Source organism: Ambystoma mexicanum, chromosome 9 (assembly GCF_040938575.1).
Source record: "Ambystoma mexicanum isolate Mex_15411 chromosome 9, UKY_AmexF1_1, whole genome shotgun sequence".
Lineage (NCBI taxonomy): Eukaryota > Metazoa > Chordata > Amphibia > Caudata > Ambystomatidae > Ambystoma > Ambystoma mexicanum.
The window spans coordinates 285,466,182-285,485,857 of NC_090931.1; the positions used below are offsets into that span (position 1 = coordinate 285,466,182).

Consider the following 19,676-nt stretch of genomic DNA (forward strand, 5'->3'; position numbering starts at 1 on the left):
TGCATTGGCCTCTTTGACTGCCAGCTCCTCTCGCTTTACTGAAGGACGAGTAATAGCGAAAGGAACCACCCGTCCACTGCTGTCCCCTAGGACGAAAAGGCGGAGGTTGGCGAACTGCAGCGCCCAACGACTTCGCTGCAGCTTTCGAGGTCTGCAACCTCTCAAGGCTCTCGTCAGCCTTGCTGCCAAAAAGGTGTTCACCGTCAAAGGGCATGTTGAGGAGCCGGGACTGCACATCAGGAGCAAACCCTGACTTCCGCAACCACGCAAACCTGCGTATCACGGTGCTCGCCGCCATGGACCTACTGACGCATTCAGCTAAGTCCAAACCCGACTGAACGACTCACACATGGCATCCTTACCATCCTGGACCATAGCAAGGAAACCATCCCGTTCGTCCCCATCGGGAATATGTTCAGCCGCTAACGCAACACAGTTCCACAGAGTGTGTGTGAAACGAGACAAGGCACAAATGGAGTTGGCCGCCTGAAGCGCCATACCACCAGAAGAAAACACTTTCTTCGCCCAGCCATCAAAACGTTTGTCGTGCCTATCAGGAGGGATGGTAGGGTACGACTCCTGCTTTGCCGGGCCCGTGGCCGCCTGCACCACCAAACTCTCCGGAGTGGGGTGCCTGGTCAAGTAGCAGGGGTCGCTACTGGCTGGACGGTATTTTCGCAACAAGGATCTGCCCACCGCCGGGAGACTCTCCGGAGCAGTCCAAGCCGCCGCCACCCTCCTCTGTAAAGCCATATGGAACGGCAGTACCGGATCAGTTGGGGGACCAACATCAAGGATGTCCGTCAGATCATCCTGCACAAACTCCCCTGGGGGACCAGACCATCCCAGGTACTCAGAAACCTTAGCCATAAGGCGCTGATACGAGGAATCGGCATGAGAGCCAGGCTCAGGCCTACAAAACTCCACCTCCGGAGAGGTGTCCAGTCCACTGGCATCATGCAGTGACTGTCTCAAATCGTCAGACTATGGCCCGAGACCATTTCATCTGGAACCTGACTAGGAACCAGGCCATCAGAATCCTCATCCGCCTCTGAAATATAGTCCAGGTGGCGAAAAGAAGGCACCGAGAGTGCCTGCTCTTAACCAGAGCCTTCCTAGGGGGTTCACCCGTGCCACGGGGTACCTCCGACACGAAAGGAGTCGATGACGTCGAGCGAATCGGCGCCAGCGTCGAGAGAACCGGCATCAGCGCCGAGAGGATCGGCGTCGAGGAAATCGGCGTCGACGTCAGATGCAGCGCCTCCAGCATTGGCGGCGTCGACACAGCCCTCGAGGTCGGAGCCCCGAGCGTGTCCCTCGACGACCTGAGCGTCGACGGCTTCGACGACTTCCTCGGAGCCGGAGCCTCGAGAAAGCCTGTCGACGCCCTCGACGCCTCAGACGTCGATGTCTTCCTCGAAGACCTCGCAGGTGCACACGGTCTCGAACGAGTCGAGGACCGGGACCTGGAACGGGTACGTCGAGAACGAGTCTCCTTGTCCGAACGGGACCTCTCCCGTGACTCGTGCCGACCACTCTTGCGAGCGGTGTCTCTCGACCTCTCACGACCGACCCCACTTGGGGGCGCGGACGGCTTAGTACCCTGCGACTCAAGAATCACCAGCATTTTCTTCCCGAAGGAAGCCCATTCCTCCGGCGTCGCACGGCTGGTGGGGTAAGCCGGGCAGAGTCCTCTGAAGAGGACCTGGAAGACGACCGGTGTTGGCGCTTCCAAGAATGCCTCGAAGAGGCTGAGGAGTGGCGAGACCGACTCCTAGGAGACCCACGAGACTTCCGACAATGACGCGGAGAGTCACCCCTCGAATCATCCGTCGAAAGCCCCGCAGATTTCGACTTCCGGGGCTTGGACACCCGACCTACCGACAACAACTTCTTACGTTCGCGTAAGGCTTTGGACGTGGGCGACTGGCAGTCGATACAGTCATCCGTGTCGTGGGCCTCCCCGAGGCACCAGAGGCAGGCGTCGTGCGAGTCCGTCACCGACATCTTGGACCCACACTCCCCGCACTTCTTGAAACCCGGACGCGGGGTCGAAGACTAAGTAGAAGACATCTTCACACGAAGGAATGTCACAAAACGAACAGGTTCGAAGAACCGAGAAGAACAGAACTCCAAAGAGTCGAGGCGTGAACCGAGAATCACGAAGCAACACGTTCGCGGAAAAAACGGAACTGAGGCTACGGGCGTCGTGCGTCCTACTTCTCACATCGGATGACGTCGGAGGAGGTCCTCGACGACGGCACATCGACGCAGGACGCAGACGCCGAAAAAAGTTTCCGAAGCAGCACAGCTGTGGTGATTACATGTCATAGATATGGAATACGTCGGAGGACCCAATCCCCTCGAATGGATTTTCTCCTCTAGTATGGCACAACGAGCTTTGCGATAGAGGACTCCCTGGGTGGGTAAGAGCCGGTATATGAAGCAATTTGAGCTTGGGTTTGTTCTCGAAAAAGTACTTCTTTTCGGTTTTGCCTCAAGAAAGTCCAGTGATCCAGCAGTGCGCACTCTGCTCTATGTGTCTGGAAAGGGAGCTAGAAATCACTGGTTTAGGTCGTTGAGGCAGAAATGCCTATTAGGGCTGCTGTTGGCATTCGTAAACAGAATTTGCTGGCATTTCGAGTTGGACGGTCCTTGTGGTTGAGATCAGACCAGCATGCAAATGGTTATTTTCCTCTGGTGACGACAATTTAATATTGTATGCTACCCCACAGGGAAATCTCCCAGCACTATTAGGTTTCTAAAAAATGCAAACCTTCAACAACAACAAAAATGAAAGACGATACAGTTGCAAAACGAACGATAGTAAATGAATGCGTGCGATTTAATTATTGCTCATTTAACTTAGCATATGTTCATTCTTAATCACACAAGGATGTATTCAAAGTCTTAAAAAAGATTAACATCTTAATGTTGCATATGTTGCAATCTACTCAAATGGCTCTCATTTTGTGGTTGGCCTTCGCGAACTCATACTGTGAATACAAAGGCCGACAAAGCAGTTTCACTGCAAATATTTCCACTTTTTTATTTCAACATGTGCAAATAATTATAGCCAAGGCACAACTCATTTTTCAGGCAACGATATTGGTACTTTATTGGTAACAATGCTATTCTTTTATTAAGGATGAAACATGACCACGTTTTATTGCTTTATATCATTGCATATCGACGAAGCTGCTTCAGTTTTGTCTTTCTGGGGTGCAGGCAATTATTTATTTGGGGCCAAGGTTTGGAATTCATTCAACCTCAAACCGCAGGTGGGTTTCCAGAATGGCCTACAATTGTGCAAATTATCACCACGGAAATTCCTCAATTATACATTGCAAAACACGTTTTGTTTGTCCTGAAACCATTCAATAGTTCAGCAATCGGAGCTTTTTTTTTTTAAAGCTTCACATTAATAGAGATCAACTGGTCTTCAGACTTTCTACCTTCTTCACAGTCATTAATATCAGCAGGTTAATATTAATGTATACCGATTCTTTTCAAATAATATCTAGTGTCTTTACATTTTGACTTAAATGTTACACCAAAATAGGGACAAGATGAGATTAATTACGTGGATTTGTTCTTGGAAGTTGCTGAACGATAACGGTACAACAGTCAGGTTATTTATGTAGCACGTAATACCAGCATTTATCTCTTGTCGAAGACTCAGATACCATTTTTGGCAGGTAGGGGGTCGAGGCAGAAAAGATCTCCAAAGGCCACACAATTCGCCCACGTGGAAAATATGGGACAGATACAATGATTTAATCCAACAGCTATTCTTGAGCTCAGATTAGATCTACATGATCTATGACTTTACAAACAAAATGAGCCACCATCACATCGGAATGATAGAGGCTCAGCTTGAGCAGCTGAATGAGATTTTACAACATATACCTCCGAGTGAAAACCGGCTTCGTGCAAGAGCAGAGGCTTGTGGCACTACCGAGCAAGGTTAGTGGCCACCTATGATAACACAATGATGCACCATAGGTAGGATCTTGAGCACAACACAAAAGGTGGAGAATTACACTCCTACTCTGAAATAGCATCTGTTCTGGCAGTTTTAATTAACCATTCTGCACTGTCAATGTACAAACAAGCACTCTCAAATGAATTTAAAAAAATGCTTACCTACATAGACGTCCAAGCCCTTGATCTAAATCCATTCAGTCCAGCGAGATCTTCTCCTGCAGTGGCTGGACGGCGCCCATTGAGGATGCCTTCTCTTTCTCACCCTTATGTGAGCAGGTATTTATTTGCCACGTGCCGCTCAAACAGCCAAAGCCTGAAAAGAAAAAAAAGTGGCATCAAGCCAAAGGGAAACTGGAACTGCCAACGTATAATGGTAAACAAATAAAAATCCAGATAAAGCCACAATGAAGTGACATGAAACTCAACTGCTAGCAACCAAGATAAAATCACAGCATATACTCAGATACATTATTTAAATAAAGGACAAAAGTAGTAAATTTGCAAAACATGTACTTCGCACCAATGTGACACATTTCTGGCTACAGCAAATCGAGTAAGATTCAGAAGTGCTCAAAAGCAGAGCATATAGACTGCCAGTTAACAATCCAGATATATTACATGGCTTAGGCATATGTAAAGCCAGGCGTGGGCATATATTGTATCATTTGTATAGCGTCTTTCACCATATTGTATGGTCCCAACTTGCTTTAGGTTGAACGCCCTCCGGGACCGAAGTCCAGGAATAGGAAAATTCGAGAAGTGCTAGTATGTTTGTGTTCGTAACGGCCAGTAGCAAGCTATGAAAGGGAAGCCAAGTCCCTGGTAGCAACCATGTCGAGCTGGCATGTGGATGGGTGGTCAGAGGCGGTCTAGTGGTGGCATGCGAGAGCGGGATAGTAATTATGTGTGCAAATATATAGAGAAGTTGTGTCATGAACAATAGCTGCATTCTTATGGCAAAGGTGTTGTGCAAAGTGTTTTTGAGTGGTGTATGATGGAAGATGCATGCAAGTCTGTGGCCGTGCCTTCGGCTAAAGTTCTATAAGCATGGAGCGTAACAGGTTTAAAAGCATTGGCTATAACATAATGAGTGCTCTAGCTACATTCAAAGTTCCCTAGAATCTTTGAACTAGCTTCATTCTACCAGCATCGCTAATCTTCAGATTCTTCCTAAACGTGGCGCATGGCTAATCTTCACAATTCTTTCTAATGTGACGCATGGCTAATCTTCAGATTCTTCCTAAACGTGGCGCATGGCTAATCTTCACAATTATTTCTAATGTGACGCATGGCTAATCTTCAGATTCTTCCTAAACGTGGCGCATGGCTAATCTTCACAATTCTTTCTAATGTGACGCATGGCTAATCTTCAGATTCTTCCTAAACGTGGCGCATGGCTAATCTTCACAATTATTTCTAATGTGACGCATGGCTAATCTTCACAATCCTTCCTAGATGAGACATGTGGCTAACCTTCACAAGGCATTCTGAATGTGACACATGGGTAGTCTTCACAGTTCGTTCTGAATGTGACCCGTGGCTAATCTTTGCAATTCTTTCCAATGGTATATATGCTGTCAATGTGCTATGCATTGCCCACCATCAAAATCCATCTAAATGCAACACATTTTCTACCCCCAATAATCTGTCTAGGTATGACACAATTGCCCACCCTCAAATCCAACTAGATGCAACACAGCAGTAACTCACAATACATCTATTGGGCCATACAGGGGTGCAGGGTATTCTGGTAATAGGAAGTAATAAAGCGGTAGTGCAATATTAATGAAGAGTGGTAGGGTTTTCTTGGCCACAGTAATGGCTGAGCTCTCTGCCCATACCACCTTACCTGGTTGCTGCTGTTGGGTCGGTCCTTGGGCTAACAGGGGCAAACCGGGATGGGAGCTGGCCTTTGCCCCGGGCCCTTAGCCAATGGCTGCCAGAGCAAGGCTGCCCTGGGGCCCTCTTAAGAGGGCTGCCTCCACAGAGGGTAGCCAATCACAGGGGTTGTGGGGGGGGCAGAAGGTGGAGGGGGAGGACAGGTAGAGTCAGCAGGTCGGCAAGGGGAAAGGAAAAGCAGCAGAAAGGGAGAAAGAAAAGTCGGTAAGGAGAGAGAGAGAAAGGAGAGAAAAGGGTAGCAAAGAGCGAAGATGGAAAGGGCTACACGGGGAGGGGGGGGTCACTCACCTGCACCAAGGACGGAGCAGCAGGATCCGCTTGCACAGGCCTGCTGCAGTATAAGCACTGTCCTGACCCAGACCCAGCGAGGAGAGCAGGCCTCCACATAGGTCAGCCAATCACAGGGGGGCCAAACAGGTAGAGGCAGCGGGTTAAGCGGCAGAAAGGAAGCAAGAAAGGTCGGTAAAGAGAGAAAGCAGAGAAAAGGCTAGCTAAGAGCAAGGATGAAAAGGGCTGCAGGAGGGAGAGGGTCACTCACCTACACCAAGGAGGGAGCAGCAGGACCCACTTTCACTATGCCCATCTGGTACTGCTCAGGAAGACAGTCTAGCATATTATATGTTACGCATGATTTGTAAAGATCATCTATGCCAATTACACAAGCTTGTGGCATTGCAAAATTAAAAAAACAGCCCCCAAGGTGGTCGGGCAATCTAGACATTTTCTACAAGCTCATGCAAGTGTGGGTGTTGCGTGCTCTCTATGTAGGTAAAAGCTCTATTGAAGATATGGTGTGGAAGGAGATTAAAATGATATGTAAACACCAGTGACAAATTAGGTGGCGCTGTGCAAAGAATAAATCAAAATTAATGTGGAAAACTGGCAAAAGAAATTCATATAAACAGTTTACTTGACAGTTCTCTTGATTTTAAGGTTTTTGAACAACATTTTTTTCTTCAAATACCGTACAATGTTGTGGCACGTGAAAGTCTTTGTGGCAAATTCTTTAATTTCCCAGGTGCAATGTCTAAACATTCAAATCTGTTCGTTTCCCAAACGGCTTGTAAACACTCTGCATTCTGCGCCATGAAATACCAGAGTTTACCTGCCCTTGCAGTCTTTGGTACACTGCCCATTCTCAGAATGTACTGTTCTTGCATTCCTTCTTTCAGGTGTGAGAAACCTGACGGATTTCTCCCACCTACTCCCCGGGATTTTCCATTCAGGTGGCCTGGTTGGTCCATCACTTTTGAATCCCCGCCCTGGGGGTGGTCAAGCAAGGGAGTATCACCTGAGTGTATGGTCGCGGGGGATTGGGAGGAGAATACCAAAGGGCGAGACATGGTATTCCCCCTTTCCCAATTATTCTCCCCAGCCTTAATTGGGTACTTCCAATCACACCCCATCTCCAATAAGTACTGGGATGAAGAAGAGGTGATGGGGTGCAATGAGGATTACCTATGGAAACAACACAGGAATACAAAGTGAGGCCTACCATGTAACACCTTTGAATTGTCCCACTAAGTGTCAAGCAAGGTCAGGCACTTTCTCTCTCCCCCGCCCCCTACTGTGCACACATGACTCCAATTGACTCACCTGCTGTATAAAAAGGGTGGTTGTGCTAAAGAGTATGAACCAGCTGGGGATGCTGACTGGACCAGAGGAGCCAAGGAGCAGGGAGCTGCAGGAAGAGAAGCCTGGAAGATCCGGAGGAGAATGGCGTGCCAAGATACTGGACCAGTGTTCGTGAGGGGCTGCAGTGTGGCTATGGAGCAGTGTCCCCAGGGAGCGAAGCGAGGCACCCTGTATACTGCCGACAGTGTTCAGGGAAATGCTTGTTCCATTGGGACGTGTGCCGGCCCCAAGTGTGTCTGAGGGGCAAGTGGTGAGACCCTGACCTCGAGCCAAACCCATTGAGCCTGCTCGCCGGAAATGTGCTACTGTTGGTGAGTTTCATGTGACAGAAAATCAGTGGCTGGGGCGGGAGCAAGAGCATTATTGAAAGAAGAGCCTGGTGAGCAAAGTGGGACGAAAGCAAAGCGAGGCAAACGGTGAAAGAAAGCAAAGCGGAATGACAGAAAAGGTGCGCTAGAGGCGCTGAAGTAATGAAAGACAGCAAAGTGCACTGGCGGCACGGAAACAGCCAAGAGTGAGAGCGAGAGAGACCCGAAAGTAAGGAGATGGATGCAAGCGACCCGAAACCGGAAGGGACATCAAAGAGACAGTGAGAAGGAAAACTAACAGTCGAGAGGGTGCAAGCAACCTGAAAGTGAGAAATAGGGTGCAAGCGACCTAAATGAAATACAGAGTGCAAGAGGCATGTTAAAGGGCAAATGAAGGTGTAAGAGAGAACAGTGAAAAGTAAGGAGATGTGTGCAAGAGACACAGAAAGGTGGAAAGAAGATGCAAGTGTGCACGACAGAAAAAGGTGTGCAGGAAGCACATTAAAGCGGAAAAGGACAGAGTGAAAGAGGCACAGAAGAGGAAAAGGTGCCAGAGAATAAGGAGAGGGGTTAGAGGTCAGAGTGGTCACGCCTGGAAGGAGCAAAGAGCCCGACATTCTCGAAAGTCTCTGGTACTACCCCCATGAAAGAACTGTACAGTGAAAGGAACATCCTAACAAGAGGAACTTTTTAGTTTGAGATCAGAGGGGCCTAGGCCTGGGGAAGGGAACCCTAAGAGGCCCAGAAGAGACATTGTTGAACTTCGTAAAGAGCCCTAAACTTGGAGTAGAGAACCCTGAGAGACCTAACAGGAACTGTTTTGTTTTTGTGGAACTGGAAGGACCAATGCTTGGGGAAGGGAACCCCAAGAGACCCGGAGACATTGTTAACTCTATTGGCTTGCTGTAAGAGCCCTATATGCAAGGTTCCAAGGGCAACCATAACTATTTGATCTGACAGAGCTACACCTAGAACTACACCTGTTGATAAGACTACCTGAAAGCAGCAGTGGTTTACATTTCCTTTTGAATCACCATTTTCCCTTTAAGAAGATCCCTTATCACATTTGGTTTAAGAGTGAGGGCAAGCATAGGTTTGGACACAGGCAAACTTTGGTTTTGGACTTGTGGATACAAACGGCCCTTAGAAACATCAGTTGAGGGAACAACCCCCTTAGAGTTGGGGCCAGATAGGCACTACACCAACCCCACAAAGTGTGATAATAAAGGTTTTCAAACTTACTTTTGAGTCTGTCTCTCTCTTGATTTCATGCTTGTCTCACATAGGCTCAATTGGGTAAATTGACTGATGTTGCATTAGGTGCCATTTCTTTCCTGCTCAGTTTATTTGGGAGGCATTGGTAAGTTGACGAGATTTGGCAACATGCGTCAGACCCAGATGATCTACTTTAATCTTGTAACTATTTTTAAGATAGCATAAGGTAGTCTTTAAAGCCCATCCTCCCTTCACACTAACAGACAAAAATACAAACCGTTTCAGCATTCTGTGATCTTTAAAGCGTTGCTCCTTGGCAAGATACAGGTTAAATGAGGGCATGTTATTATGAGAATTATTTGGTCATTTGTACCACTTACATGCCTGGAAATGCAACAATCATGATCTGCATACCAGTCATTAAGACCCTCCACGGTCTTCCAGTGAAGTACATGATTTATTTTAAGATTCTCTGCTACTCGCCCAAAGCCTTCTATGACTCTACTACCCTAGAACGTACCAACAAAGCCTTGCCACATTACCACCCAGTCAGGTACCCAAGGTCAGCTGCCCAAACAAGAATTTTGGGTGCTGACCTTTGCAATATAAAGGGACATACTCTGTAACAAGCTCTATCTGCCTTTAGAGAGACTTTAAAGTGTTCCATTTCTATTTGGCATATTGTAATGAAAGACCGGGTGTGTGCACGTGACAAATGCCACCCTTCTGTGTTTTTTATCTTTCGACCAGGTCCCTGTATATTCCCCCAACACATTACTTTTTGCGCTGTGAACCAGCAGATTATTTGTAATGTGCGTATTGCAGCCAAACTAAAAAAAATAACTACACTTACTCTTTTTCACATGAGGGCTGGATCACTGCTCTAAAAATATAGATTGGCGGATCGCCACATAAGCATTGCTGGTTACATACCTTGACGCAAACAAAATAATCACAACCAACCTCTCACGTCAGTTGGAGGGGAGAAAAGGCTAGGGCCGTCAAACTTTAGAAGAACAAGTTACTTTCTTACCTGGTAACGTTCTTTCAATGGGATGGTCCGACAACGTATTGCATATCTATGACAGGAAATCACCACAGCTGTGCTGCTTTGGAAAATTTGTCGGCGTCTGCGTCCTGTGTCGATGACCTCGATACGCTGTCCTCGATGGCCTCCGTTGAGCCGACGTCACCGGATGCTAAAAGTAGGACGCATGACGCCCGTAGCCTCAGTTGTAGTATTTTCCCCCAGAACGTGCGGCACCATTCTTCTGCCAGTATGACCACAGAAAGCCTTGCGGAAACGTAAACTGCAATCACATAAGAAATTCTGTAGCGAGGCAGGTAGGGAGGGAGCGATATGGAATACGTCGTCGGACCATCCCATCGAAAGAACATTACCAGGTAAGAGAGTAACTTGTTCTTCGAGGGGATTGGGTCCTCCAACGTATTCCATATCTATGAGACTCCCAAAGCAGTACCAACGTATGGAGGAGGGAAAAGAATTTAGAATATAGAAATTTAGAATGCCCAATCAAATTGCAGAATAGAGGACCACCTTGCCAAAAGCCAGATCCTGCCCATGGATAGAATCTAGGGATTAGTGTCTTACAAAAGTATGGACCGAAGCCCATGTGGCTGCTTCATAGATGTTACAAATAGGAACACCCCTCTGCAGGGCAGCAGAGGCAGCCATACCCCTAGTAGAATGGGCCGTAAGCCTACCGGATGGTCCTTACCCGCCAAGCGGTAACATCAGAAATTGTCAAGATAATCCATCTAGACAAAGTCCGCTTAGTAACAGCTTGTCCCAAACGCCTTCCAGCATATCCTATAAAGAGCTGATCGTCCACTCTGACCGGGGACATGCGTGAAATGTAGAAACTTAAAGCTCTCCTAGAATCCAACCTATGGAGCGTCTCTTCTTCCTTCCCAGGATGCGGAGGAGGAATGACCTTCTGGCTTAAATGAAATTCCAACACCACCTTCGGAAGAAAGGAAGGACGAACCCTAGGGACAACCCTGTCCTTATGAAACACCGTGAAGGGTGGCTTAACAGAAAGTGCCTGCAACTCACTCACTCTGCGAGCAGAAGTAACTGCAACTAAAAATACAGTTTTAAGGGTTAACAGTCTCAAAGGACAAGAATGTAAAGACTCAAATGGAGCACCCATTAGGAATTTTAGAACAAGGTTCAAATCCCAACCAGGCACCTGGAAAGGTGACAGTGGAAACACATTAGTGAGCCCTTTCAGAAACTGAGAAATTAAAGGAATTTTGAAATAAGAGCGCTCCTCAGACGAGCGCTTAAATATGGACAGCGCCGCCAGGTAACCTTTAATGGTACCCACTTGCAGGGCCTTGTGAGCTAAAGATAGCAAAAAAGACAGAACCAGAGGAATGTTGCATGAAAAAGGATCCACATTCTTAACCCTGCACCAGTCACAGAGCTTTCCCCCAACGGCAACGGTACAGGGACTTTAATGCAGGCCGTCGGGCCGAAAGCAACACCTCCATCACGTCTTCAGGGAGGTCACAAACCTTATACCTCAACCTTTCAGAAGCCAAGCGTGAAGGTTGAAGGATCTGACTTCTGGATGGAGAACCTGCTCCCCCCCCCCCTCCCGTGAGAGCAGATCGTCTCGGTAGGGAAGACTGCCTGGAGGGCAGATGGACAAGTCGAGAAGGTCCGGGTACCACGTTCTCCGGGCTCATGCCGGAGCAATGAGGATCATCCGGGAACCAAACCGCCGTAACCTCTGCAGCACTTGCGGGATGATGGGGACTGGAGGAAACGCATACAGCAGTGGGAAGGACCACTCCACCACGAACGCGTCTCCTAAAGCTCCTCTTGGAGGAAATTCCCATGAGCAGAACCTTTCGCACTTGCGGTTGACACTGGAGGCAAAGAGATCCAATTGTGGGGTCCCCCAAAGGGCGAAGATCTCCAGGAGAATCTCCTGAGCCAGCTCCCACTCGTGAGATATCACGCTCTGCCTGCTCAGACCGTCCGCCATCTTGTTCTTGTCTCTGGCCAGATGAACTGCTGAGATCGAAATTTCCTGCTGGATGGCCCAGAACCAGAGCTGCATCGCCTCCCTGCACAGAGGAAGTGACCCTGCCCCCCACCCCCTTTTTGTTGATGTAGTGCATGGCCACTGTTGTCCGTCAGAATCAGGACAGTCTTCCCTCGCAGAGTCGGCAGAAAAGCCTTCAGGGCAAGCCTGACGGCAATCAGCTCCAACAGATTGATATGGAGTCTGGACTCCGACGGAGACCAACGACCGCTGACTGTCAACTCGTTGGGATGAGCTCCCCATCCCATGAGGAATGCATCCATCACGATCGTCACCTCTGGCCAGGGTAGCCAAAATGGAGCCCCCTCCATCAGATTGCCTTTGACGGCCCACCCCAGAAGGTCCTGGGCGACCGAGGCGGCACCTGAACGGGGTCTGAAATCCTGCCGGAGCACTGTGACCACTGCAGAGATCTCATCTGCAGACGAGCCTCTGGCACCAAAAGAATGCAGTATGCCATGAGGCCGAGCAACCTCAAGAACTAATGCCGGGAGACTCTGGGCATATTGAAACTTGTGCACCATCTGCAGAATGTGACGAGTCCTCACCTGGGGAGGGAAACACTGCCCCAGGGATGGGTCGAGCACTGCTCTGATGTACTGGAGCCGCTGGGTTGGCGTCAAGTGGGACTTCAAGTTGAGGGGGAAGCCCAGCCTGTGAAGGGAGTGGCAGGTGACGGACAGATGATCCAGGATTAGCTCCGGAGAGCGCGCCCTGATCAACCAATCGTCCAGGTAGGGGTAGACGTGAATCCCCCCTTTCCTGAGATATGCTGCCACCACCACCATGACCTTGGTGAAAACACTTGGGCGGATGTCAATCCGAACGGCAGGACCCGAAACTGAAAGTGCGAGTCGCCAACGCGAACCTCAGGTACTTCTTGTGCTTGAGATGGATCGGCACATGAAAGTAAGCGTCCTTGAGGTCGAGAGACACCAACCAGTCCTGAAGTTGAAGGGCCTTGAGGACTTGAGAGAGAGAGAGAGAAACCATCTGGAACTTGTCCTTCCTGGGGGGTTTGTTCAAACCACGCAAGTCCATGATGGGTCTCAATCCATTGTCTTTCTTCGCTCCCCTCGATTTACCAAACGTCGAGTAATATCGAAAGGAACCTCCCCTCCATTGCTGTCCCCTAGGACGAAAAGGCAGAGGTTGGCAAACTGCAGCGCTCAAGACTTTGCTGCAGCCTTCGAGGTCTGCAACCTCTCAAGGCTCTCGTCAGCCTTGCTGCCAAAAAGATGGTCACCATCAAAAGGCATGTTGAGAAGCCGGGCTTGTACATCCAGAGCAAACCCCGACTTCCGCAAACATGCAAATCTGCGCATCACAGTGCTTGCCGCCATGGACCGGGCGACACAGACTGCCACGTCCAGACCCGACTAAACGGATTCACTCATGGCCTCCTTGCCATCTTGTACAAGAGCAAGAAAACCATCCCGTTCCTCCCCTTCAGGAATATGTTCAGCCGCTAAGGAAACAATTCCACAGAGTATGAGTGAAACGTTCTAAGGCACACACAGAGTTGACTGCTTTCAAAGCCATAACCCCTGAAGAAAACACTTTCTTCGCACAACCGTCAAAACGCTTGTCGTCCGTATCAGGAGGGATGGTAGGGTACAACACCCGTTTAGCCAGGGCCGTGGCCGCCTGCACCACCAAACTCTCCTGAGTAGGGTGCATGGACAAGTAGCCCGGGTGGCCACTGGCTGGGCGGTATTTTCTCAGCAATGACTTCCCTACTGCCGGGAGACTCTCCGGAGCAGTACAAGTCGCCACCCTTCTTTGCAAGGCCATATGGAATGGCAGAACGGGGTCAATTGGTGGACCTAGGTCCAGGATATCCGTCAGGTCATCCTGCAGAAAATCCACTGGGGGCAGAGACCATCCCAAGTACTCCGACACCCTTGACATAAGCCGCTGGTACGAAGACTCGGCGTGCGTATCAGGCTCAGGCCTACCAAACTCCACCTCCGGGGAGGTGTCCAGACCACTAGCGTCGTGCAACGACTGACGCAGGTCTTCAATCTGGCTATGACTAGACAATATTTTGTCAGGTACCTCATCAGGAACCAAACCTTCCTCGGACCCTTCTTCCACCTCAGAAATATAATCCAGAGGTTGGAATGGGGGCACAGAAAAAGGGACAAATACATTTTTTGGACTTGGCCAGAGCCTTTTTTGGGGGTTCCACCGTGCCACGGGTTACCTCCGACAAAGCATCCTCGAAAGGCATCGAGGGAACCTGCGTCGATGTCGAGCGTGGGGCCGACGGCCTCAAAACAGTCCTTGAGGGCGGTGCCCCTTGAGTGTCCTTTGACGGCCTTGGCGCCGATGGTTTCCTCGGAGCCGGAGCGGCGAATGAACGTCTCGACGGACATGGTGCCGATGGCGTCGACGTCTTCAAATAAGACCTCACAGGCTCCGACGGTCTCGAGGGCGTCGAGGACCGGGACCTGGAGCGAGCATGGCTAGAGCGATCCACCTTGTCTGACTGAGACCTCAAAAGGTTCTCGATGATCGTGCCGACCACCTGAAGGCGTGCGAGCAGTGGCTCTTGCACAGTCACGGCCGGCTTCTCTCGAAGGCGCGGACGGACCGGAGCCCTGTGATTCAAAAACCACCAACATTTTCTTGCGAAAGGCCTCCCTTTCCTCAGGAGTAGACTGCTTGTTGGGACGGGCAACCCACCGACAGGCGAGTCCTCGGACGAGGATGGGGGAAGGCGACCGGTGACGGCACTTCCGCGAGTGCCTCGAAGAGGCAGAGGAATGGCGGGACCCGCTGTCACGACCCTCGCCCAAAACCCCCTCTGGCAAACCCATTGGCCAGGTGGAGTCAGGACTCGGGTCTCTAGAGCCTGGCATCCTCTTCAAAAGCCCTCATGGGGCCAGGCTCATACACCATGAAAAACAATGTGCTTGGGAACTACTTTATTGTATTGTCAGCCAACATGGAGGCATCCAGATAGCTTGGTTCCCAAGAACCAAGCTATGTGGTCTAGTGTTTTGGGTGTGGTAGCCTAGGGACTACTTTACCTGGACTATTTTGTTGGGGCCATTTAAACCACACCCGAGCAAGACAACACGCTTCGCGTAACTTTGCAGCTTGCAACGTGACGCTCACTGTGTCCAGCTACTCCCTCGAACCTCGGAGAAGCAGAACCTGCAATGAGACAAAAGGAACATCATTAGCAGCAGCATCTTACCTGCAGTCTTCATCTTTAAACACTCGCAGCTACTGAGAACAGCTTCCTCGAATCTGCACGCCTCCCGGACAGAACGACCTGAAAGAGGAAGATAGAGGCAACATTAAAGAAAGCCGTAGAGACATTTACAAATTACGAACTGCTCAAAAGGCTTACCTGGCTGGTCGCCTCTCGGCTGGCACCACCCCAGACATTCCACTCGCGCTGAAAAACACTGCGACCTACAAGGAAGGAAAACACAGGTTAGCAAAGGCAAGACTTTGCAGCGCTGCGCATAGCTCTTACTTACCGCATCACAGGGCTCTTAATGCGCCATCATTTACCAGCGGGGCTCAACCAAGCCAGTTCGCCGCGCTAAAGCTCTGCATACCCAAAGGAGAAAAAAAAAAAAGACATTTTAAACAAAGAAAGGCATGCAGGATAGCAACAAAACTAAAGAACAGCAATAAGACCTACCTGAACAATATCAAACGGGCCGGCGTCAGTGAAGTAACTGGACCGCACTCGCCCATGAAAGACAACATCAGGGCAAAGCTGAGAAGCATACCAGCGAGTAACCCGGCTGGGTGGCGTCCCTGTGGATACCAGGTGAGCGTAACAGGGACCGAGACCCCCCCCCTGGATTTACGCCAACGACGCAGACAGTCGCCCCTAGAATCATCGGTGGAAAGTCCAGTGGACCTCGGCTTACGGGGTTTGGAAACCCTACCTACCGAAAGCTTCTTCTTCTGCTCCCGCAAGGCCTTCGACATGAGCGACTGGCATTCGTCACAATTGTCCGTAGCGTGGTCCTCTTTGAGGCACCAGAGGCAGGAGTCGTGCGGGTCCGTCAGTGACATCTTGGAACCGCAGTCCCGACACTTCTTGAAATCTGACCCCGGGACGGGAGAAGAGGAAGACATGATACAATCGTCACAAACCAAGTTCAAAGAACCGATAGAAACTCAGAAGAACCAAGGTGCGCCGAGATCTCCGAAGCGAACACGTTCGTGGAAAAAACTGAACCGAGAAGCGTCCTACTTGTAACATCCGGTGACGTCGGCTCGAGGGAGGCCTTCGAGGACAGTGCATCGACGCAGAAAACAATTCTGAAGCAGCACAGCTGTGGTGATTACCTGTCATAGATATGGAATACATCGGAGGACCCAATCCCCTCGAAAAACAAAATTACTTACCCCTGGTCACTTTCTTTCAAATGGATGTTCCTGCAACGTATTCCTCATCTTTGACATGTAATGTCCAGCTTCGGCTGCTTCAGAATTATTTTTGGCTAGGGCACCTTGCGTCGAGTCGATGTCCCTCAGAGATCTCCGTCGAGGGTGACATCATTGGATGTTACAAGTAGCACGGATGCCACCTGTTGGACTCAGTTCTGTTTTTCCCCTCCTCATGCAGCAGATATGCCCATAACATACGCCTGGCAGTACTCAGCCTTGATGGAACTAAAGCTGTAATAGCATGGACAATTCTACAGAGTGGTAGGATGGGAGGGCGATGAGGAATACGTTGGAGGAACATTTAGTTGAAAAAACGTTACCAGATGTAAGTAACTTGTTCTTCGAATCGATTGCGTCCTCCAATGTTTTCCTCAACGTTGACAGACTCCAAAGCAGTATCCAAGATAAAGACAAGTGGAAATGTCTTATTTATTAATTAATTATTTTTTTTTTTAAAAGGGCAGAATAAAGGACTGCCTTACCAAAAGCAACATCCTGAGCATGGAAGGTATCCAGAGAATAACGCTTAGTAAACGTGTGTATTGATGACCATGTTGCAGCATTACAGATGTTTTTAATAGGGACACCCCTTTGCAGGGCAGTCGATGTGGTCATGCCTCTGGTGGAATAAGCATGCAAGCCCTCAGGAAGGTCGTTGCCAGTCAGTCCATAGCATTCAGAAATAGTGAGGATGATCCACCTAGACAAGGTCTGTTTAGAAACAGCCTGGCCCAGTTTGTGTCCTGTATACCCCACAAAGAGCTGGTCGTTCACTCGCACTTTGGACATTCTGTAAATATAAAAGCTAATAGCTCTCCTAGGGTCCAACCTATGGAGCCTTACCTCTACCTTACTAGGATGCGGAGGAGGATAGAAGGCTGGCAGCACAATTCTCTGACTTAAGTGAAAGTCCGAAACTAGAAAGGAGGGTCTCCCCCTCAACACAACCCTGTCCTTGTGGAATATAGTAGTAAAGGGTGGCTTGGAAGAAAGTGCCTGCAACTCACTCACTGTACGTGCAGATGTAATAGCAACCAATAGAATTGTCTTAAAAGGTCAACAACCTCAACAGACGTGTGCAAGGTTTCAAATGGGGCACACATCAGAAATTTCAAAACCAAGTTGAGGTCCCAAACCAGAACCTGAATAGTAGAAGGCGGGAACAAATTTGTGAGCCCTTTAAGAAACTGAGTGACCAGTGGGATCTTGAAATAGCAGCATTCCTCGGAAGAGTGCTTAAAGATCGAAAGCGCTGCCAGGTAACCCTTAATGGTGCCAACCTGAATACCTTTGTGTGCTAATGAAAGCAAAAAGGATAGAACATCCGGAGTTGTACACTGAAAAGGTTAAACATTTTCCCTGCACCAGTCGCAAAACGTATTCCAGCGGCAACCGTACAGAGACTTGTTGCCGGCTTTATGGCCGAAAGCAACACCTCGATCACGTCATCCAGGAAGTACCAATCCTTGTACCTCAACCTTTCAGAAACCAAGCGTGAAGGTTGAGAGTCTTGACCTCGGGATGGAGAACCGGACCCTCATATCACGAGAGAAGATCCTCTCATTGAGGCAGACGTATCGGAGGACAGATGGACACGTCTAGAAGGTCCAGGTACCACGTTCTCCTGACCCAATCCGGGGCAATGCGGATGGATCATGTGGGTCCTGAGTACTTGAGGAATGACTGCTACTGGAGTAAACACGTACAGCAGTGGGAATTCCCAATCCACTACGAACGCGTCTCCTAAAGCTCCTCTCGGGGGAAATTCCCTTGAGCAGTACAGCTCGCAATTCCAGTTGACACCTGTTGCGAACAGATGCACTGGAGGGATTCCCCAAAGGGTGAAGATCTCTTGAAGAACTTCCTGAGCTAGACTATGCCCTGCCTGCTCAGAGCGTCTGCCGCTGTTCTCTCTCTGCTGGCCAGGTGATCTGCTGATAGGGCGATTCCTTCTTGTATTGCCCAGTATCAGAGCTGCATTGCCCCTCTGGACAGTGGTAGTGACCCTACGTCTACTCTCTTGTTGAGGTAGTTCATGGCCACTGTGTTGTCCGTCATTATCAGGACATTCTTTCCCCGTACAGACGGCAGAAAAGCCTTCAGCGCTAGTCCGATTGCTCTCAGCTTCAAAAGATTGATGTGTAGCCTGGACTCTGATGGATACCACCGGCTGCTGATTGTCAGCTCATTGGCGTGAGCTCCACACCCGCGAGTTAGGTGTCCGTCACTTCCATGACCGCCAAATATGGCGGCCAAAAAGCTTCTCCCTTCAGAATATTTGCCTCGCAGGCCCACCACAGAAGATCCTGGGAGGAATCTGAAGCCGGTCCGACATCTTGCCTGAGAACTGGGACCATTGTGTCCTGAGAGCCCACTGAAGGGATCTCATTCTCAGGCGGGCCTCCGACACCAGAAAAATGCAGGATGTCATGAGGCCGAGCAACCTCAAGAATTCAAAGGCCGGAAGATTCTGGGCACTGTGGAATTTTGTTACCATCTGGAGAATGTCTTGAGCACTCACCTTGGGTGGCGAGCACTTTCCCAAGGATGTGTCTAAGACAGCCCTGATGTACTGGAGCTGCTGGGAAGGTGTCGTTTGGGACTTCTTGAAATTGAGGGAGAAATCCAGCCTGTGAAGGGAGTGGCAGGTCATGTTGAGATGATCCAAGGCTTGTTTGGGCAAACGCGCCCCGATCAGCCAATCATCCAGTTAAGGGTAGACGTGAATCCCTCTTCTCGTGAGATGCGCTGCCACCACCACAATCAGTTTGGTGAAGACCCTTGGGGCGGAGGTCAACCCGAATGGCAGAACCCAAAACTGATAGTGCGAGCCGCCAACAGCAAACCTCAGGTATTTCCTGTTCTGAAGATGGATTGGCACATGAAAATAAGCATCCTGAAGGTCAAATGAAACCAACCAATCCTGAAGTTGGAGGGCCTGAAGGATCAGAAAAAGTGACATCTTGAGCTGGTCCTTCCTGGGGAACTTGTTCAAGTATCTGAAGTCCAAGATGGGTCTCAGTCCGCCGTCGTTCCTGGGAATCAGAAAATATGGGGAATACCAACCCTTGTTCCTCTGCACCACAGGAAATGGTTCTATAGCGCCTTTCTATAGGCAGGGTCACGATTTCCT

The 19,676-nt window shown here is 49.5% G+C and overlaps 1 protein-coding gene across 5 annotated transcripts in view; it reads right to left on the minus strand.

Moving 5' to 3' along the window:
* Positions 1-19,676, minus strand: part of CUEDC1 (CUE domain containing 1) — a 1,053,353-nt gene that overhangs the window by 866,729 nt on the left and 166,948 nt on the right. For 4 of the 5 annotated variants that reach the window (XM_069614646.1, XM_069614649.1, XM_069614647.1 and 1 more), the window contains exon 2: positions 4,147-4,300. The gene's annotated coding sequence lies outside the window, so the exon portion shown is untranslated. The remainder of the gene's footprint in view (positions 1-4,146; positions 4,301-19,676) is intronic. The other variant, XM_069614650.1, reaches the window with a different exon arrangement.